This window comes from Hemitrygon akajei, chromosome 9, assembly GCF_048418815.1.
Source record: "Hemitrygon akajei chromosome 9, sHemAka1.3, whole genome shotgun sequence".
NCBI lineage: Eukaryota > Metazoa > Chordata > Chondrichthyes > Myliobatiformes > Dasyatidae > Hemitrygon > Hemitrygon akajei.
Window position 1 is genome coordinate 130,855,797 of NC_133132.1, and position 24,312 is coordinate 130,880,108.

Here is a 24,312-nt window from a genome sequence, read left to right on the forward strand (position 1 = left end):
TGTCTGCCATTTCATTGTCTCCCATTACTACCTCTTCAGCATTATTTTCCACTAGCCCAATATCTACTCTCACCTCTCTTTTACTCTTTATACATCTTGGTATTCTCTTTTATATTATTAACAAGCTTACCTTCATGTTTCATCTTTCTCTCCTTATAGCTTTTTTAGTTGCCTGCTGGTGGTTTTTCCAAAGCTTCCTTATCCTCTTCTCACTAACCTTTGCTATATTATATGCTCTCCCCTTTTCTTCCATACTGTCTTATTTTTTGTCAACACACTTGTCTCATCCTCCCTTTAGAATTTTTTTTCATCTTTGGGATGTATCTATCCCGCACCTTCTGAATTGTTCCCCAAAACTCCAGCCATTGCAGTTCTGCTGTCATCCCTGCTGTCCTTCTAATCAACTATTGCTAGCTCCTCTCTTATGCCTCTGTAACTACCTTCATTCTACTCTAATACATAATCTGACTTTATCTTCCTCCTCTCAAACTGCAGGTTGAATGCTATCATATTATAATCACAAATTCCTAAGGGTTCCTTTACCTTAAGCTCACTAATCAGGCCTGTTGAGACAATGCCTGGCCACTCTAACACTGGCCCTCTCCAACAATGACCACTCTACTCACACCTCCCTTCTTTTTATTGGCACAAGTTAAAATCACTACTGATGAGTCTTGCAGTTTTCAGATGACTCCCTCCCTGCAAGATCTCTCTCCCTCACTCGCTACTTCAAACAATGACTCGCTCCTGATGAGACTGGGTGTTTTCAAATGGTTCCTGCCATTCATCTCCAGAATTTCTTTAAGTATAGGTGAATTGAACAGTTGCGTCATGTTAACCATAGAAGAAAATCATATATCTGGTGTAGTGTGGAGGTAGTTGATAATTGTAACCGGCGATTACATACTGGCAGTCCAAGTTGCACTTTTGATGGCATGACTGAATTCTGTAAGTCCAAAGTTCAAAATAAATTTATCTGTAAGTCCTGAACTCTCTAGGATAATCATGGAATTTTTGGCAGGGCTCTGCCTATTCAAAGAAACATTTCAGATTGCATCTAAGTCATTCAGGAATACTTTGCTTCATTAACTAGATTATTCACTCTGGGCATAGGTCTCTGTGAAGCAAATGTTTTATTCACCACAATGCCATTTATTGCTTGACAGATTTTAACATTCATGAGTTGCACTATAGAAATCCTTATATATTTTTACAGAGTGTGGGTTATATGACCTAATTATATATTCCTCTATAACACATGAACAAAATGTTCTTTGACAAACTAATGTCATCCTTTTAAATGAAATAGATGCAAGCTATAACAATCTATTACAATTCATCCGAGGTCATTTGTTGAGGAAACCTAATGTATATTTGAAAAAATAAGTTTAGTCTACCATGAGGTATAACACTGCTACGAATGTTACTGCAGATTTCCTCCGGCCGCAAGTCCCAGTTCCATGCTGTTCTGAAATGATCTGATGTACAAAAGGTTAGCACAGTTTCTTCTTTATTATTGAAATGAATTTCATCTTTTAAAATAACCTATTTCATAGGCAGCTAAGTGCATATTGCTACGTTAGCACACTCCAGAGCTGTCAGCTATATCACCTTTGACATAGGACTCATTTATTAGAAGGTGGAAAGTAAGTAACTAGCTGCATGCAGTAAATGTTGTGACCATGCAAACAAGTATGACATCATGTTTCTGATTTGACTTCTGGTAGTATGAAACAAAAATAAGAATAGTAGATTGCAAAATAAATAACAATAAATATGGAAATACACCATTACTGAGAAAGTGAGGAAGCACAGATTAATTATAGAATGAATGTACATTATATAGATTTTAAAAAGGTATATCTGTGTAACACAGAGAATCGATGGTAGCTGATATATAATGTCTGTACAATAATATATATCTACAATATATACGGTATCTGGTAGGCAGAGATAAAATGCAATCAGTGCAACAAATCTAAAGCAATCTGGGATTAGATTGCTATATATTTGCCCATCTGATAAACAAGGTATGCTATAAGTTTATCATTACACGCAGTAGGCACTGTCACTGAAAAGGAATGACTATTTCTTTGTCCAACAAGGACAGCTTCATACAAAATGAACCAAATAGTCTTATCAATAAATTCATATTACTGCATGGTTTGGGGATTTGTAAATAGACTCAACATAACCTGATTGACTGTAAAGATAGCAATAAATATTCTTTTTAACATTTTGGAAAGTTTAAGTTGCTGCAAGTTATCGTATTTGGAAGGCTAAAAGGGGTCTACCTTGCAGCCAGTGAGCAAGCTCTGTAATGTTGTTTGCAAAACCCTTGAACTCCAAACCTTGCACATATAAAAGTTGCTCCTGGTTTAAGGATGTACAACAAAAAAACAAAAAATAAAACCAAAAAAGGAAGCTGAATACTATAAATCCATTGAAATTGCCTTTAGTAGTATTTTAGTATTTCTGTACATGCAACTTATTTTCCAAGAGGTCAGTTGTCATAGATGTGGGACAATATGTGTTTCATTTATGAATTGGAAAGGAGTTGGTTCTGTGGTGACTGATGGGGTTAATGTGGAAACTGCCGCAGATGAAGCAAACGGTGGATGTGTGAAAAGAATATAAGGTTGAATGCTTCCTCTTCAGGTTGCACTCAGCTGCTTTGTGCTCTGGTTGCATGGCCTCAAGTTTCTCAGTACTATCACATATTCTCCTAAGCAGTCATTTTCCAAGGATTCATAGATATCAATGGGGATATTGTATGATCACAAGCAGGCTTTGAGAAACTATATAATCATAGAGCATTACAGCATGGATACAGGCCCCTTAGCCAACCACTCCATGCTGACAATGATGCCCACCCACCTAGTTTCAATTTCCTGAGTTCGGCCCATATCCCTCTAAGCCTATGTACCTATCCAAATGCTTTTGAAATGCTACAGTTGTACCTGCCTCAACCATTTTCAGTAGCAGTTCATTTCATACACTTGCCACCTTCAGCGTGAAAAAGTTGCCCCACAAATGACGTTTCAATCTTTTACCCTCACCTGAGATTTATGCCCTCTTGTTTTGGACTCCCCTATAGTTGGGGGGGTGGGGGGAAAGACAGTCAACATCTGCCTTATCTGTGCCCCTCATTTTTTATCAACCTTTATTAGGTCATTTCTCATTCTTCTACACTCCAAACTCTCCTTAGAGCTCAGGCCCTCTAGTCCTGACAACATCCTCATATAACACACACAAAATGCTGGTGGAACACAGCAGGCCAGACAGCATCTATAAGGAGAAGCACTGTCGACGTTTCGGGCTGAGACCCTTCGTCAGAACCAGCATTTTGTGTGTGTTGTTTGAATTTCCAGCATCTGCAGATTTCCTCGTGTTTGCTCTTTAAACATCCTCATATATCTTTTCTTCACTCTTTCCAGTTTAACCACATCCTTACTATACCAGGGTGACCAAAACTATACAGAGTACTCCATGTGTGACCTCACCAATAACTTATGCAAATGCAATATAAAGTCCCAACTCCTATACTTAGTGCTTTGACTGTTGAAAGCCAGCTGTGGTGGCTGCAATTACCAGCCACACCATCAACCAGGCATATTAAAGTGTCCTGTAGCCAACCATCCTCCTGATAATCCAGTAAACGACTGAACTGTTGCATTACACCAGCCTAAGTAGATGGGGCTGGATAAATTGGTTTGTGCCATTTTGCTACAGCCAGAAAGGTGTTCTCCAGAGCTGCTTCATTTATGCTGTATCTTTTTAAGGAGAGGAATGTTTTCTCTCCCCTGCAATTTACTATGGATTGGCCAGCATTGAAACAGTCAGGAGATGAGTAGTGTCTCTTGGTTTGAGGAGTATTTCCTATGTTGTTGTAGTAACCTAGTTCTGTTCTGTTTAGGTGATTCAAGTTTGGACTCCGGAACAGTTCTGTTGAGTTTGTAAACATTTTGGGTAAATAAAACCCCTATTTTTTCCACCTTTACCTGCTCTCCCAGTTTTATGCTTACCCCAGTCTTTCACATATGGTATCAGGAGTGGGATTTTTAAAATGCTATTTGACAATTCCAATAGTTCTAGAAAATTTGGTCGGAATTGTATACAGCAGCCAAGACAAGGCACTAAATAAATCAGCGGGTTTCCTGTCAGTCGCAAAAGTGCAAGAAAGAACCACAATTCACTTTCTGAAGACAAAGTGCAGAAGGTACTGAACGATGACTGGGTTTTTATCAATGGTCTGGAAAACCAAGATGGATTTGTTTAGATGCTAGGATTCTGAATGTTGGAACGATTGTAGGCTACTTGGGTTCTATCGAATTGCCTTCAACAAGCTCAAATCTGGAAAATGAAAGCCTGCAAGCCATCCGTGGGTGCATTTGTCGTTTGTGTGCTGAGCAGAAGTTTCATTCTCTTATCCTGATGAAAATAATGCATGATTGTGTTAAACTGTTCAATGATAAACATAATGTGCTAGCTTTATACCTAGCAGAAAAGTTGGTTTTCGGTGCTGTGTGTCCTGATGACTGACGGTTCTTAGGACTGGTTATGGTGCAGATGTTTGATGATCAGAGCCTAGCTGTTGACTCTGAAGGTGGGCTGAGGACTTCACGTCATGTCTTCATGGTTGATCCAGATCTTTGTCAGCACAAAATTCACCAGGAAATTTCCAAATGTTTTGGTAACGAGTGCACACCAGATCCAAACACCAGCGGCTGCTTAGAGTTTCCCCTCCTCCTGTGTTCCTCTGTTCTACAACACTCCCTAGTTCCTACTGTTCATAGTAACTAGTCTAACTTTCCAAAATGGAAAACTATTGAAATCTACTTGCTACTCCTCAGTCCACTTTCCTAACTGATAAAGATCTTCTTGTAATCTGTGATAACCTTCAAACAATATCTTTGTTTGTGCTATCTGCAAACTTACTGATCAACCCTTGTGTATTTGCATCCAAATCATTTGCGCAAATAACAAGGATCCCTAATACCAAACCAAGTGACACTGCACTAGTCACTGGTCTCCATTCTGAGAAACAGCATTCTCAACAACCACCCTCAATGTCCTACCTTTGAACTGATTTTGAATCTGTATAAATCCATCTCCCTGGATTTCATGGGGCCTAAACAAACGGATCAGCCTAACGTGCAGGTCCTTACTGAAGGTCTAACTAAACCAAACTCTGTGAGTAGTAGCAATTGAAGGTTCTTGTCCAACTTACATGACATTTCTACTTGGAAGCTTTATCTTTCCTGAAAATCCCTTAAAATGTGGGCAGCTCCTTCTCCACATTCTGAAGCGATTCGTTTTGGTGCCTTGTCTTCTCCAGCACAATGATGGTCGTGCAATAAATATTTGCAATGAACATTTTCCATCTACAAACATTACAATGTACAAAGAATTTGTAAAACAGTGTCATTTCTAAGCTTTTGAATATTCCTCATATTCCCCATAATCAGATACACGTCAGCTCTGGCTGGTTTTGCAGGCCATTGCTTCCTACAAAATGGATGGCTGTGATGTTTTACCCCAATGAGCTCAATGGAGAATAAGACTACACCTGTGTGAATAGAAGGGTGCAGAGGAGATTTACAAAGATGTCGCCTGGATTGGGGAGCATGCCTTATGAGAAAAGGTTGAGTGAACTCTGCCTTTTCTACTTGGAGCGACGGAGGATGAGAGGTGACCTGATAGAGGTATATAAGATGATGAGAGGCATTGATCATGTGGATAGTCAGAGGCTTTTTCCCAGGGCTGAAACGGTTGCCACAAGAGGACACAGGTTTAAGGTGCTGGGGAGTAGGTACAGAGGAGATGTCAGGGGTAAGTTTTTTACTCAGAGAGTGGTGAGTGCATGGAATGGGCTGCCGGCAATGGTGGTGGAGGCGCATATGATAGGGTCTTTTAAGAGACTTTTAGATAAGTACATGGAGCTTAGTAAAATAGAGGACTATAGTAAGCCTAGTGATTTCTAAGGCAGGGACATGTTCGGCACAACTTTGTGGGCCGAAGGGCCTGTATTGTGCCCTATGTTTTCTATGTTCTATCTGGTGATCTTGTGATCTCATGTCTCAAGCTGGCATCAGAACATCTTACAAAAGTTTGAATCCTTGCAAGTCATCAGACCCTGATGATGTACTTGGTAGGGCTCTGTAAACCTGTACAAACCAACTGGCAGGACAAGGATATCAAGCACCTCAATGTCTGCTATAATCGGAAGTTCCCACCTACCTCATATCAGTGCCAAAGTGGAGCAGGATGAACTACCTTAACGACTACTGCCCAGTTGTGCTCATATCTAATGTGACGAAGTTCTTTGAGAGGTTGGTCATGGCTAGAAATAACTCCTGCCTAAGCAAGGACCTGGACCCTTTACAATTTGCCTATTGCTGCAATAGGTCTATAGCACATGCAATCTCATAGGCTCTCCACTTGGCCTCGGATCACTTGGACAATAGTAATACCTATGTCAGACTGTTGCTTATTGACTACAGCTCAGCATTCAATGCAATTATGCCGTCAGTTCTAATCAAGTTCCAAAACCTGTATGTCCCTCTGCGAATGGATCCTTGACTTCCTCACAATCAAGAATCCTCGCTGTCAATCAACACTGACGTACTTCAAGGATGTGTGCTTAGCCCACTGCTCTACACTCTTTACACCCACAATTGTGTGGCTAGGTGCAGCATAAATGCCGTCCGTACATTTGCCGGCAACACAACCATTGTGGCAGAAATTCAGATGGCGATGAGGAGGAGTACAAGAATGAGATAGATCAGCTGGTTGAGTGGTGTTGCAGCAACAACCTTACATTTAACATTTACATTTAACAGGTGTGTCAGGAATGGACAGGAGGAGGAGTATAGGAAACTGATACAGGACTTTGTGATATGGTGCAACTCAAACTACCTGCGTCTCAATATCACCAAGACCAAGGAGATGGTGGTGGACTTTAGGAGATCTAGGCCTCATATGGAGCCAGTGATCATTAATGGAGAACGTGTGGAGCAGGTTAAGACCTACAAGTATCTGGGAGTACAGTTAGACGAGAAGCTAGACTGGACTGCCAACACAGATGCCTTGTGCAGGAAGGCACAGAGTCGACTGTACTTCCTAAGAAGGTTGGCGTCATTCAATGTCTGTAGTGAGATGCTGAAGATGTTCTATAGGTCAGTTGTGGAGAGCGCCCTCTTCTTTGTGGTGGCGTGTTGGGGAGGAAGCATTAAGAAGAGGGACGCCTCACGTCTTAATAAGCTGGTAAGGAAGGCGGGCTCTGTCGTGGGCAAAGTGCTGGAGAGTTTAACATCGGTAGCTGAGCGAAGGGCGCTGAGTAGGCTACGGTCAATTATGGAAAACTCTGAACATCCTCTACATAGCACCATCCAGAGACAGAGAAGCAGTTTCAGCGACAGGTTACTATCGATGCAATGCTCCTCAGACAGGATGAAGAGGTCAATACTCCCCAATGCCATTAGGCTTTACAATTCAACCGCCAGGACTTAAGAACTTTTTAAAAGCTATTATTAATGCTTTTTGAGATAGTGATTTAGATGCATATCATATTTTTTTACTGAGTTAAGTATTGTATGTTATTAGTTTTGCTACAACAAGTGTATGGGACATTGGAAAAAAAAGTTGAATTTCCCCATGGGGATGAATAAAGTATCTATCTATCTATCTATCTATAAGGCCAAGGAATTAATTGTGGACTTCAGGAACGGTAAGTCGAGGTAACACACACAGTCCTTATCATAGGATCAGAAGTGGGAAGTGTGAGAAGTTTCAAGTTCCTGAGTATCAACATCTCTGAAGATCTATACTGTGCCCAACATATTGATGCAATTACTAAGAAGGCACAACAACAGTTATATGTCATTAGAAGTTTTTAAGAGGAGGCTTGGTATGCCAGCAAAGACACTCACAAATTTCTATAACTGTACCATGAGAACTTTCTAACTGATTGTCTTGTATGCATGGGGCTACTGAACAATTGGAAAAAGCTGTAGAAAGTTGTAAATTCAGTCAGCTCCATCACGAGCACTAGCTTCCCTAACACCTAGGACACCTTCAAAAGGTGAAGCTTGACATCCATCACCCAGGACATGCCCTCTTCTCTTTGCTACAATCAAGGGGAAGGTACAGGAACCTGTAGAGGCACATACTCATCATTTCAAAGTTCAAAGTTACATTTATTATCAGAGTACACACATGTCACCACATACAATCCTGGGATTCTTTTTCAATGGGCATACTTAGCAAATCTATGGAGCAGCAATTGTTCACAGGATACGTAAACTGTAAACAAACTGTGCAAATGCAGTTAATAAATAAACAGTAATAAATAACAAGCATGAACTCACAAGATGAAGAGTCCTTAAATGAATGCAGTTATCCCCTTTTGTTCAGGAGTCTGATGGTTGAAGGGTAGTAACTGTTCTTGAACCTGGTGGTGCAAGTCCTGAGGCTCTTGTACCTTCTATCTGATGGCAGCAGTGAGCAAAGAGCATGGACTAGGTGGTGAGGATCTTTGATGATGATGGCTGTTTTCCTACGGCAACACTTTATGTACGTGTACTCAATGGTTGGGAGGGCTTTACCCATGATGCACTGGGCTGAATCCCTCACCTTTTGTAGGACTTTCCACTTAACACATTGATGTTCCCATACCAGGCCATAATTCAGCCAGTCAGCACACTTTCGACCGCACATCTATAGAAGTTTCCCAAGATTTTTGATGTCATGCCGAACCTCCACAGACTGCTGAGGAAGTAGAGGCGCTGTCATGCTGCCTTTGCGATTATATTTATTTATTGGGTCTAGGATAGGTCCTCTGAGTGAAACCCAGTAATTTAAAGTTACTGAACCTCTCCACCTCAGATCCTCCAATGAGTGCTGAGTACTGGCTCATGGACCTCTGGTTTCCCTCCCTTTTTCATTTCAAGAACAGCCTCTTTCCCTCTGCCATCAGATTTCTGAATGAACAATGAACCCATGAATACTAGCTCAGTTCTTTTTGCACTACTTATTTATCTTATCTATATATGTATGTACTTATTCTAATTTATGGCTTTCATTATTACGTATTGCAACATAATGCTGCCACAAAACAACAAATTTCACTACTTATGCTGGTGATGTTAAATCTGACTCTGAAACTGTCCTGGACACAGCATAACAATGCAGAAGAGAAAGAAATTGAAACTGCTTTCATTTCATACATGTAGCTTGAAAAGCCTTTTATGAACAACCTTCTTTTATTATCTCAGAAGGCTTTTAAATATATGTCACATGATTTTATTCAGGTATTTACTTATCTCCTAGTTTTGGACAGGAACCTAAACAACGGGAGTTACTAACTTCCTAGAAATTACTCCACACCTCACTACCAGTGACTTTTCACAATAGCCTTGTTTTCATACTCAGGACAATTTTTTCAGGAAATATTGTAAAAAAAAACAACTTATCAATCCAAGTACTCTTGAACATTCTGTATTTCAGATTTATGGCTCTCATAATATATTCAGTAATACGTTATTTAAACACGCAAGTGATTCAGACATATTTTTGATAGGAAGGGTGGGAGATAATCAGTGCCACTTAACTCATCACAGTACAACATAATTAAGCAATGCCATTTCCAACTACAAGTATAAACAGTGAAAAGTCATTGGGAATCTTTGGAATGAATGCTTTGGATCCAAGCAGTTCCTATGATACCAAGTATAATGAAGGATCTCCTTTAGCAACTAAGAAATGCCATGGTGTTGAGAGCACGGCAGAGGAAGGTAATAAACACACAAAACCAAATGAGTTGAAACAGGTCAAAGGCCATATAAAGAATTGTTCATCAGGTCGGTTTAGTAACCTTTGTAAGAACAGCATGCCACATGACCTGGTACTAGGCTTACCTGCTTTAAAATGTTCTTTATGGATTTACATTTTGATGCTTCTTTATGAATATGTTCAAAAATAAATTTGCTGGTGTAGGTAGAGAAATAAATATGGCACATGTTGCAGCCTTTCAGGCAGAGTACCAGTGTGGACCATGCCATATAAAAAGCTTCTCCTGTTCTTGCCTGCTTTTCTGCTCACAAATCGGAACAGTAACAATGTCAAAGAATGAAATAGGTCCCTACTTTATATCAGTCATGGCATAAAAATCAAGAATGATATGAATTCATGAATTCCAAATGTTGAAATATTTCTTGTTCTTAGCAAGCAAGCTCTACAAAAGAAAGGTGTCTCAATAATCTACACTCTTGGTGGTCAGTGCTAAAATATGCCTCCTGTTGCTATATCTCAAGGAGACATCTGGAAAAAATAGTTGTGATAAATCTTTTGTCAAGTCCATGTGGTATACATGAAGAAATGTGAAATATGGAGAAAGGTTGCTCCATTAGCATTTGAGTAACAGAACACTGAAAGAAAAATCTAACATTTTTGTACATTTTATGTATAATATCAACTTGTTTTCTTCCAAAAGAACTTCAAAATTTGTAGTACCACTAATCTACATGCTTCTTAAAATAAGAATTTTTCTTCCTTTGAAAAATTAACCAATTGAAAATTAGTTGACACTTACTAATTACGTTTTTGACCAAGTAAGTAAAAATAATGAAGTGATTCAGATTGAACCATACCTATAAAAAGCTTTAAGAGATTAATTCACTCTCATTTCACTACATCTGATAATCACTGCGATATTACAGTGCATTAAATGCCAAATCAAGTGACTAGCTTTTTGAAGTATGTTGAAATAAATGTGGTTCATTTCTATTTGGTCTGATGATAGTGATGCCTTGGACCTTTGAAATATCATGCCTTAGAAGTTACAAAATTAAAACTTAAAGATACTGTATAAATAATTAAAATAAACAGCAATTAATCATGAAATATGCCTTTTGTTCTAATTATAGTACTGAACAGGTAGAGGCACATTTTTAATAACGGACTGGAAATTTTGTTGCATTTTGTTACATTTGGGTTGCTATGTGCTTAGTACATAGGTTTCTTGTAGTGGTAAGCAAACTTGATCTCAATGCTGCCATGATAAAGAAACAAATGGGGCCTCAAGACAGGAAATTGCAATGTAATGATATCATATAGATTTTATTGAGTGCTAATTGGATGGAATGCACTTTACTGTGTTGCATTGTAGAATCCAACCCTGCATTCGTGTCTGATTCTTCAAAGAGCCAGATCACTTAATACTTAAACCCTGGCTATGAGCCTTCTATTAAGTGCTTTGCAGGCCTGGGGTGTCAACCAATGAGTCACTCAACATGGGATCCCCAACCAATAACTTGCAATGTGCCAGGTCTGTTTATCAATGGTAATTCCCAGAGTGTTGATGGTTATTTGTCTAAGGTTCATTTGTTCATTTTGGGGGATGTGGTCATCACAAACTAGGCCAGCATTTATTGCCAATCTCTAAATTCCTTTGAGAATGTGATGATGAGCCATGTTTTGAATAATTGGAGTCCTTCTGATGAAAGTACGCTCTCAGTGCATAGGGGAGGGACTCCCAGAATTTACATTCAGTGACAAGGAACCACTATCAACGTGTTTCTAACCGAGCATGATGTTCTACTTGCAGTGAACCTGCAACCGGTGATCATCTCATTCACCTGCTGTTCTCTGTGACATGAGGTGCTCCTCGATTATGTAGGACAGTGTTAGTGTTTCTTGGATACTGTGTGAGTTGCACTCATCCTGTCAAGTTGACAATACTTAATTGTGCTTCTAGCATGGCTGATGCATAGAAAGGTTCTAGGCATTCAGGCAATCAGTCACTTGTTGAATGATACCCAGCCACTGATCTGCTCTTTCAGTCACAGCATTATAAAGCTGTTGAATGGCCATTATCCTCAGGATATTGATTGGAGTGTACAGGGAGATTGTACACAGATTGAGCTTCACTGGTAGTCTGTTATTTTTTCTCTTGTTGGGGTAGTCCCTTCTGGGTCTTTTAGTGGTGTAAATGTTTCTTTCCATTTATCAGCCTATGCCTGATTGACTGGGTATAATTACTTTACTCCCCAGTTGGTCCAGTTTCAATTCCATTGCACCTGACCTTTCATCCTCTGAACTGGAATGCAAAGTTTTAATTAATTATGGGAATTCTCCACTGCTGCTATTGAGGAGACTGTAGGTGCAGTTCAATGTGCTCAGCTAGTGCTTCAATAATCTCTTGGCAGCAAAGGAAGATTCAGCATTGTCTCCAGCTCTCTGCTAAGAAATTACTGTTATCATAGGCAAATGAGCCTGTTATGAGTTGGTTAAGCAGCTGTTTCTCCAATTCACTTTGAAAAGGAACTTGCTGGAAGTCTCTTCAAATATAGAGTCCAGGTCCTATATTATGCAATTATAATATTTGTTTAATTGTCTTTCATCTTGTTTCTACTGCTTAGATCTCACAAAATTATTTCCCGAACATGTACTGTAAGTGTTTTTAGATGAAAATCCAATTTCTGGGGACACAATTATATGGCATTGTACGACTATTCATAGAATCAACATAATTGCTCCACATCGTTTTTTCCTAAAGTTATAACGTAAAACATTCATGAAATCCCTGATGAATATCACGCCACATGATCAAATTCTCAAAGGTCTAATCAAGTTTCAATAGCTGTAGATTGTCCTTCGAGAGAACCAATGGGAGGTAGGAACGAGCAACTTGCACTGCACCGATCCTCATGGCATCACTACGATCTTTGCAGCAATTAATAGTTTTTTTTAACTGAGCGGTTATAGTTGTGTCTCAGTTGGGATGCTAACCACCAGATGCTTTGTAAAATTCTATGAACAGTTACAAGATGAATCGCTATTAGTTTTTTTTCTCTGAGACCTTGGTTGTGAGGTAAAATAATGGTTAAGAAACGGATGAAGCTAAGGGGTAGATATGACCACCTTAATGGGCAGTTTGGGCTCCTTAAAGGATTCCCTAAATCTGTGCCACAGCAAATGTTGTGATTCCAGTTCTTTTTTTTCTTGGAGAAATATGGGAATAACCCATGGTTATTGACTGTAGCCATACATATTTCTCATTATTCATGAAAGTTGATGGACAAGAAGCATTGCATACTGTACACATCGGGAAATTGATGACCCCTGTCTCTACAGAGTAATCTAACCAGGTTACCTCTGCAGTGTCAATTTAGTATATGTTTCCAGGCACTTAATAATTTGTAGCCAACTCTTGCCCAGATAGCTTGAAAGTATGATTTTCTGAATGATGTAAGAAAATGTTACCACTGGGCCAAACGCACCTCCCTGACATAGCAGTAATACATTCATATTAAAGCACTATTTCAGTATAAGGCACTGATGTGTGTGCTTACACTTGTATATAAATTTCCTATATATATATAGATTCCAGTATTTTACAGGAAGGAATCCAAGTTGTCCACATAAAAAGTAGCTGTTAAATGAATGAAATTTTCATTTGTGTTATTTACTGCCTGATTCTATAATAGCAGAACCTCACTATTGGAAATAGAACATGCATCATTCAAACAGCATGTTATAAAGAGCTCAGTGATATCCATTTATGAATAATACAATTTTTAAACATCAACTCATATGAGATGCAGAATGAATTCATGAATTTTGTAGGATAGATTCTGGAAACCCATTGAACAGTTTTCTAATATAAATTCAATGAGAAATGGGATGGCACAAGAACTCTCTTTTGGAAGCTAAAGATTTGACACACATTCATAAAGCACCCTAGGATCTGCTTAAAAATTGACTAGAGTGTGTCATATCAAGGATCCAAGGCTACAGCCTCAGAATAAAGTTCAAGTTCAAATTCAAGTTTGATTGTCATTCAACCAGACATGAACACCCATGTCTTCATCCAAACAAAACAGCATTACTCTGGCACCAAGACGAAAAACACCTTTTGAACAGTCACACCAAGCCTACATACAGTGATGTGCAAAAGTTTGGGCACCCCTGGTCAAAATTTCTGTTATTGTGAATAGCTAAGTGAGTAAAAGATGACCTGATTTCCAAAAGGCATAAAGTTAAGATGACATATTTCTTTAATATTTTAAGCAAGATTACTTTTTTATTTCCATCTTTTACAGTTTCAAAATAACAAAAAAGGAAAAGGGCTTGAAGCAAAAGTAGTGACACTGTAAGGTCAGTACATAGTAACAACCCCTTTGGCAAGTATCACAGCTTCTAAATGCTTTCTGTAGTCAGCTAAGAGTCTTTTAATACTTGTTTGGGGGATTTTCACCGATTCTTCCTTGCAAAAGGCTTCTAGTTCTGTGAGATTCTTGGGCCATCTTACATGCACTGCTCTTTTGAGGTCTATCCACAGATTTTCGATGATGTTTAGGTTGGGGTCTGTGAGGGCCATGGCAAATCCTTAAGCTTGCGCCTCTTGAGGTAATCCATTGTGGATTTTGAGGTATGTTTAACATTATTATCCTGTTGTAGAAACATCTTTTCATCCTCAGCTTTTTTTTTACAGATGGTATGATATTTGCTTCCAGAGCTGGTATTTAGTTGAATTTATTCTTCCCTCTACCAGTGAAATGTTCCCCATGCCACTGACTGCAACACAAGCCCAAAGCATGATTGATCCACCTCCGTGCTCAACAGTTGGTGTTCTTTTCATGAAATTCTGCACCCTTTTTTCTCCAACCATACCTTTGCTCATTGTGGCCAATGAGCCACAACTTTTAACTTTATCAGTCCTCAGGACCTGTTTCCAAAATGCATCAAGGTTTTGTTTAGATGTTCCTTTGCTAATTTCTGATGCTGAATTTTGTGGTGAGGACACAGGAAAGGTTTTCTTCTGATGGCTCTTCCATGAAGGTCATATTTGTGCAGATGTCACTGCACAGTAGAACAGTGCACCACTACTCCAGAGGCTGCTAAATCTTCCTGAAGGTCTTTTACAGTCAAACGGGGGGTTTGATTTGCCTTTCTAGCAATCCCACGAGCAGTTCTCTCAAAAAGTTTTCTTGGTCTTCTGGACCTCAATTTGACCTCCACTGTTCCTGTTAACTGCCATTTCTTAATTACATTACAAGCTGAGGAAACAACTACCTGAAAACGCTTTGCTATCTTCTTATAGCCTTCTCCTGCTTTGTGGGAATCATTTATTTTAATTTTCAGAGTGCTAGGCAGCTGCTTAGAGGAGCCCATGACTGCTGATGGTTGGGACAAGGTTTAAGGAGTCAGGGTATTTATAAAGCTTTGAAATTTGCATCACCTGGCCTTTCCTAATGATGACTGTGAACAAGCCATAGCCCTAACAAGCTAATTAAGGTCTAAGACCTTGGTAAAAGTTATCTGAGAGCTCAAATCTCTTGGGGTGCCCAAACTTTTGCATGGTGCTCCTTTCTTTTTTTTCACTCTAAAATTGTACAAAACAAAAATAATACACTAAAAATGTTTCATCTTTAACTTCATGACTTTTGGAGATCAGTTCATCTTCCACTCAACTATTCACAGTAACAGAAATTTTGGCCAGGGGTGCCCAAACATTTGCATGCCTCTGTATATAAAATGTATGTCCTTTTAAAATTGAGATGAGGAGGAATACTTTCAGCCAAAGGGTGATGAATCTATGGAATTTGTTGCCACAGACAGTGGCAGAGACCAAATCATTGGATGCTTTTAAGGCAGAAATTAATAAGTTCTTGATTGGTAAAGGGTTTAATTATTAAGGGCGAAGCTGGGAGAATGGATTAAAAAAAACTCAGCCATGATTGAATGGCAGAGCACACTGAATGGGCCAAATGGTCTAACTTGACTCCTATCTCTTATGTGAACCAGCATGATTCTAAAGTTGCCAAGAAAAATTGCCCCATCGCTGGTCTTCCCTAAACATGAGAAGCTCCAACTGGGCCAGATAAAAGCCAGGGAAGAAAATAAAGTCAGAGAGTTATAGAGTCATTGGGTATTGCAGCATAGATACAGGCCATTTGGCCCAAGTCTATGCTGCCCATGGTGCTCACCCACCTAGTGCTAATTTCCTGCATTCCATATCCCTTGTACCTCCATGGACATATCCAAGTAATTCCTAAATGATACTATAGTACCTACCTCAAACACTTCTTCTAGCAGCTCATTCCATACACCCACCACCCTCTGTAGAAAAAATTGCCCCTCAAGCTCTTTAAATCTTTCCTCTCTTACCATAAATCTATGCCCCTTATTTTGGTCTCCCCTACCTTGGGGAAAAGTCTATCATCAACCACCTTATCTATGCCTTTCATAATTTTAAACATTTTATAAGGTTACTCTTCATTCTCCTACATTCCAAGCAATAAAAACCAAGTCAACTTCCCTTTATAACCCAAGTCTTCCAGTCTTGGTAACATCCTTGGAAGTCTTTTCTGCACTTTCTCCAATCTAGTCTCACATTTCCTTTAACCAGGTGACCAAAAATGCAGACTGTACTCCAAGTGCTGCCTCACCAATGATTCACAAAATTGCAAGATATTATCCCAACATCTTTACACAATGCCCTAGCTGACCTTGATACTGACTCAATGCCCTGGCATTGATGTATCAGGGAATATCAATAATGGGTCTTTTCAGCTCGTAAATAAAACCGAAATATTCTGATAATGTTTTCACAACATCCATTTTTCTTAATGACGTATATTTTTAATGTATTATATCTTATATTTTTAATACAATTAATTCACAGCTGCAAAAAAAAAAAAGAATAACCACACTTCTTTGCACTTAAATAAAATATGATCTCTGCTGTTAGGATCTGTGCCTAGCCATAATTTGCTCATATTTCTTGAGAGTAACATAACCTGAGGCTTGGAAGGGTGTTAAATGTTTAATTAAAACATACAGTCAGGAAATTGGATCCTTTTATGCAGGACATTATACATACAGTAGTTGCTTCAAAACCATCAGTAAGTTGGTAGGACACTTTCTGGGTACAGTTGCTTTGATTGTTGTTTTGTGGTATTGCTATATTTTGTCCCCCAGTCAAGATGCTGCAGCACTGGTGCCTTTTTGAGCCCAGTGACTTTTGACTCTTAAAGCAAGGAGTTGGACCACCCTACTCCATCATACAGGATGTGCCCAGGAACACAAGAGAGCACCATGTGACATTCTCTCACCTTCATGACAACTATTTCTGTCTGAACTACGGCTGCCATGGAGAACATGCTTTAAGAACTGGCTTACTTTGCATTGGACAGTGCAGCAAGGATGTGATCTCTGCAGTTAAGAGCAGGCCCATGTGGAGATCTTTAAGGTTGAAGCTACGCTAATTATTTTTTTTCAATCAGGATGTTCACCGGTGTCCTGATTAGATGTTAGTTCTACATGTACAGACATTTTAATGCATGATAAAAGTTAAAATGAAAAGGGTGTATGCAGCATTTTTTGTGTGCAGAAGCAAACGTGTAGTGTGCAAAGATACTCAACAGTAAAGAAGGCTCAACACCACCTTCACAAGGACAAAGAGGGCTGGCAATAAATGCTGGCTTAGCTATCAATGTCGACACCCTGAAAATGAATAAATTTAAAAAAATCAGCTTGTGGCTCACATACATAGAAGTAGAAATCTACACATAAGCAGATAGCCCTTGGTCCGTTCTAGAGAGAAGGAAGGTGAGACCTTTTAATAAGTCAGGTCATCGATTATCGACAAGTCCCTTTCACTCACTTATATTCCACATTGGTAGAGAATGAATCTTTTTAGGAGAAAATTTTATTTAGAAGCTAGTGAAATTTATCTACAAGTTTCTCTGCAAACTAATGTCAGGGGCTCTGAAAATAGCGGTGAATCAAAAATGCATGCACTTTTGCAGCAGTTCAGTAGCAACATGATCACTCACTTGGAACATTCCCTCAAAAAGTTAAACTTATGTCTCAATATCACCAGTCTTGCAGTGCCAGTAAATTACTTGTCTTTTTTAATCTATAGTTTTGTAGATAAAATCTATAAAACACTTTGAATTAGTTAGTATCATACTGTATTCTCATTTAGCCAGACTGAGTTTCACTCCAGAACTTGATTTCCCAATCCATCACTGAAATTCTTAATATGTTTTGTTTAAACTGCATTAACCACCACTAGAGGTTCTCACCATAATGAATCTTGTGCCACTACTTGCTTGTGCTGAAAGGTTTTTTGTGTGGTTGAGAAATATTTCAATTACTATTCATTCACATTTAATTTTAATTGCTTCAAACAGTTTGTAGAGTATCTGCTCTGTTCACATATATAGTAGGAGAGTGATCACTCGTGTAGTGTAGGATGTTCTCCTATGGGGTTGTCTAGTTTGGCTGCATTTGCAGAAGTATCAGAAATCTGTGACAGCATTTGATTGGTTACATGTTACCTTGACATTGAAAATTGAAAAGGGAGAAAATTATTCAATGAAATTGATATCACATGTAAACAAAATGGTGAAGAAGGGATTTGACACACTGGTCTTCATCATTGGGTTGGAAGTTAGAAGATGTTGAGATGTTACTGAGATGGAAATGGTGGAAGATATAAGAGTTTATTTCCAAATATCAAGGGGCTGATATATTAAGGCAAGTTGAGCAGGCTAGGATGTTTTTTGACTTGTAAGTGAGAGCCAGGCTGGTTCAACTCGCTGCTACACAACACTTACTCAGCTCTGTGTTGGACTGAGCCTGAAGCTGTGGTCTGCTCCTGGCTACTCCAGGCTTCATGTCCATGTACTTGATTTCGTTCTGAATGCTGTTTGCTTACTTATATTGTTTGCATGATTTGTTTGATTCTCTCTCTGCACATTGGGTGTTTGATGGTCTTGTTTTATGGGTTCTTTCAGTTTCTTTGTTTTGTGACTACCTGTAAGGAGACAAATCTCAAGGTTGTGTAGTGTGTGCATACTTTGATAACAAATATATTTTGAACTTTAAACTTTGAATTTTGGAGTGTAGGAGACTGAATGGTAATCGTAATGAAGTACGTACCATCATTAAGTTGAGCATAGGGGCATACTCAGAGTCCTTTTCCCAGGGAAAGGGAATCAAAACCTAGAGAATGTAGGCTTAAGGTGAGAAAGGAAAGATTTAAAAGGCTCTGAGGGCCAACTTTTTTTAATGAGAAGAACAAGCTGCCACAGAAGAAGTTAAGGCCAGTAAAATAACATTTTAAAAAAATTGGAAGGACATATATATAGGAAAGGTTTAGAGGGATATAGTCCAAATCAGGCAATGGGGCCATCTCAGATGTGCATCTTGGTAAGCATTGATGGCTTGATCTGGAAGTCCTGCTTCCTTGCTATATTACTCTGACTCTGAAATTGAAAAGTGATTTAATTTGCAAGTGTTTAAATAAAAGCATAATTAATTTAATCAACACATGCAAAAAAACTGGAGGAACTCAGCAGGCCAGGCAGCATCTATAAAAAAAGAGTATACAGTCAGTGTTTCGGGCTGAGACAGTGCTGATGAAAATAAATATATATAGGCCAGAGATGTGAAACTCATAGCACGGATAAAAAAATTTAATGTCATTTATAAAATAATAGAAGCATTTGCTGTAAAATTTTACTTTCCAACTGGTAGTCATTAAGCTGTCATTCTGAGGCTGAAAATCATACCAAGGAACTAAATTGTTTTTCAGTCCTGTCTTTATACCACCTAGATCTAAATCTAAATGTAATTTTATAGACATATGGTAGCAGAGAGTGGTTTATCAATAGTATATTTAGACTGCTTAGTCAGAAAGTGTCTCAATCTTTAGCTTTCCTCCTCCTTCTCTCCTTCTTTCCTCATCTGGCTTCCCTTTGTGTCTGGGCAGGCTGAGCCATCCTGATTGTGAGATTGTACAGTCCAGAACTCCTCTCTGCATTTTACTGAGTAGCTCTTCCAACGTGGTGAAGGCAGTGGAATTATTACTTGAGCTCAACCAGTGAACTTTCTATTTCCTGGTCTCTTCCAAACAAGAATCAGAATAATTCTGCTGATTAAAGCAGTATGCTACAAATGAAATTGTAAGGTGTAAATTGGGAAATGTTGCAGGTAACTTCAGTTTGACTTTAGGAAGAACTAAATGCATTAAGGTTGATGTCTACTGTGTTCTTAGTAGCCATTGGCAAGTGGATTCTAGCCCTGCTCTATGGGTATGATTAATGCTGCAGAATGGAGCATATTTCATCGAGGATATTTCTAAGACAAAAGTAATAGAGCACACTAGTGTCTGAGTAATTGAAAAATGCCATAAGGCTAAGTAAGGTCTTGCTTACTGCACCCCTCTGCTGCATACTTGTCAAAGTCTAACAAGGCTTGGGAACACCAGCAAAACCTGCAAGCAGTTGATAATCACTTTACCAGTGGGGGAGGGGAGGACGTAGAGCATGTGTGTTGCATGTGCCTGTGTCCACTCCAATGCAGCACCTGGAGCAAAGTGCCAAATGTGTTTGTGCACATCATTTGCAAAATCAGGGATGCAAATGAAACCCCAGTTTCCTTGGGGTGCATACATTCTAGAGGATACACACTCTGGTCCCGTCAAATCCATCAGATTGGGACTGCTCTCCCACCTGAAACCCCAGTTTGTGTGGCTGCTGGGTGATTTGCTACCCTGTTACAACTCAGTGCCAAGAAATAACAGACAGCACACTGCCTATGTTTAAAGGAATTATACTTATGAACGTTAACTTAAATAAAGGGTTAGTAAAGAAAAGAAAGAGAAAAAAAGAGCCCATTATAATTAAACAGTCAAATATGCACAAGTTGGAGCTCAATTCTTCCAAAAGTCATACTCACCGATCCTCAGCATACCTCCGCTTGCTCCATCAAATTATGGACTCCCACTGGTCCTACGACCGGTTCTCTCCATCTTTATCTCCTACCGAACAAAGACCCCAACTCATACTGGAGTCAGGCACACAAAATAAACCTGCTCTCCAATTGGATGGAGCACCTGCTATCTCCAACCATAACCCAATCACTGCTTCTGCAGAAACCTGCTCTCCGATTGGATGGAGCACCTGTTATCTCCAACCATAACCCAATCACTGCTTCTGCAGAAACCTGCTCTCCGATTGGATGGAGCACCTGCTATCTCCAACCATAACCCAATCACTGCTTCTGCAGAAACCTGCTCTCCGATTGGATGGAGCACCTGCTATCTCCAACCATAACCCAATCACTGCTTCTGCAGAAACCTGCTCTCCGATTGGATGGAGCACCTGTTATCTCCAACCATAACCCAACCACTGCTTTTACAGAAACCTGCTCTCTGATTGGATGGAGCACCTGCTATCTCCAACCATAACCCAACCACTGCTTCTACAGAAAAGATCATTATGTTAGCAGTGAAACCTTTACCAGGGTCTTACATATACAATCAATGGCCACCTTATTAGGTACCTCCTGCTTTGCATTATAACTCAATATTGCCATCCTTTGTTCTAGGTTCCCTCACTAGGGGAAACATTTTGCCTACATTCAGTTTGTCTAGCCTTGTCAGAATTTCTACATCTATACAGGCCTTATACAAGAGTTAACACACTCCCTCCTCAGCGCTATCTTTCCCAGGAGTCAGATGGATCTTCACTGTATTCTCCTTCAACAAGGAGACCTAAATTATACATAATACTCCAGTTGATGACTTAACAAGGCCTTGTATAATTGTAGTAAGACATCCTCGCTCAAGGTTTCTTGTCATATTACATTTGCATTCGGAACTGCTTTCTTTATCTGCATGTGTGCTTCCGGCAACCACTGAACAGTTTTACACACACGCCTTTTTACGTGGACTTTGCAATCCTATTTCTGGAGGAGAAGAAACATGAACTTTCTGAGAAAGTGGTCTGATCATTAAATGCGGTGTTACTCTATGCATATTCATTCATAACACAGATGGGATATGTCTACACTTCATGACCTGAACAGTTCACTCCTTACTCTCAGCTAAAAATAGGATTCAGGATATGAAATTAAATAGAGTAGAAAATATTAAAATCTTTTCAATGCTTGTTGATTCCCATCCTATTTTCACTGTAAGAATATGAAGAAATAAATGCTTATGAATACCAATGGAAAAACATATTTTGAAACTCCCTTTAATAAATAATACATTCTGGGATCTGTCAAGTGTTCTATGAAAGGCAGAATCCTGTTAGGCTCATACAGGTAAAGCAGTTCTGGTCAAGGAAGGTCTGTAATCATTTATTTATCCTTCCTTTAAAAAAAAGTATGACCCTGACAGAATCCTAGAGAGCAGAAAAGAACTAAAGACATCTGCAGACATCGGGATCCCTAACAATGGGAGATGGTGCAATGGTTCTGTTCCCGATCTGTATAATATTCACCAGTTGCATGTTCAAATCACACAACGGAACTAATTAAATTCAATTAATTCAAAAATATGAGCTTTAAGAAGAAATGGCAGTTGCAAAAGATTTTCTTTTACTAAAGACTTTCCAAGAAGAAGATTTGCTGACCCTTTCCACCATAATTCCAGATCCAGGGCAATGTGGTATAAACCTACCAGGCATTGGGGCATCAAAAATCCTGATGCTTAAACCGACAAGACCACCACCTTCTCAGAAGCCTGAGAAAGCCCTTAAGTGGTGGATTTGATCTTTCTTGCCTCCTTTTCACTGCCAGTTTTCTTGAACCATAGAAAGCCTGTAGAGCAGCAGGGAAATTTAAATTGTGTTCTGAAACTCAATATGCAAATTAAGTGTCCTATCTCTCCATTGAACAGATACTTGGAATCCCCAGCTGGCATACTCAGTCTGCATTGCAGTGTTTACATCTTAACTCACATTCCACACCTTGGCAACTCATAGGGGTGAGAAACTAATGTGACTCCCCTATCACTGTCTTTGCTTGGAACAATTTTAGATACTATTTAGTGCTTACACAAGTGAGTATTTTCTAACAAACATCTTTAATATATTATTTTTAGTTTGTTCTAGCCATTGGTGTAGCTGAAAATTTTGACTAGTACTTGTATCTGAGAGAGCTCAGAGAATTGACCTTTTTTTTATTCTTTGGTGCCTGTTTCACCATTTGGAAAGCATTTTATTGATGAATGAATATTTTTGACATGTTCATTACATCGTATGAGAGAATTATTGATATTAAGGTGATTTATTATTGACAAAACAAGGCTTTCCATTTTCATTTTTGCTGCACCAAATAACATTTTTCACAATGTAGAGATTAGACAACAAAACTATAAAACAAAAAGGCAAAGTGAAATTTTCAAGTGTGACCAAACTTTAATTTACTTCTGAATTTAGAAAACCGATGGTCAATTTAGTTGTCTGATTAGTTGCTTACTTTCCTTCAGCTAACCATGATCTAAGCCTAGGTTTTATCAAGTGTTTTTAGCCTACACATCAATTTCTTGTGTAGAACTTTATTAAAGATTTTCAAAGAACATAGGGAAACTCTGACATATGGTTTATCAGGTAAATACTTAATCTAATGGGATATTATGTACAAGAAATAATACTAATAATAATTTTATTAAATTAGTTTATGCAAGTAATACTTGTTGTTTTATACTCTCATGTTGGAATGGTATACAGTAGTTTGTGGCTGGTATATAACCATATAACAACCATATAACCATATACCAATTACAGCATGGAAACAGGCCATTTTGGCCCTTCTAGTCCATGCTGAACATTTACTCTCACCTAGTCCCATCAACTTGCACTCAGCCCATAACCCTCCATTCCTTTCCTGTCCATATACCTATCCAATTTTACTTTAAATGACAATACCGAACCTGCCTCTACCACTTCTACTGGAAGCTCATTCCTCACAGCTACCACTCTCTGAGTAAAGAAATTTCCCCTCATTTTACCCCTAAACTTTTGCCCCCTAACTCTCACGTCCTCTTGTTTAAATCTCCCCTACTCTCAATGGAAAAAGCTTATCCACGTCAACTCTATCTATCCCCCTCATGATTTTAAATATCTCTATCAAGTCCCCCCTCAACCTTCTGTGCTCCAAAGAATAAAGACCTAACTCGCTCAGCCTTTCTCTGTAACTTAGGTGCTGAAACCCAGGTAACATTCTAGTAAATCTTCTCTGTACTCTCTCTATTTTGTTGACATCTTTCCTATAATTTGGTGACCAGAACTGTACACAATACTCCAAATTTGGCCTTACCAATGCCTTGTACTATTTTAACATTACATCCAAACTCCTATACTCAATGCTCTGATTTATAAAGGCCAGCATACCAAAAGCTTTCTTAACCACCCTATCCACCTTCAGGGAACTATGCACCATTATTCCTAGATCATTCTGTTCTACTGCATTCTTCAATGCCCTACTATTTTCCATGTATGTCCTATTTTG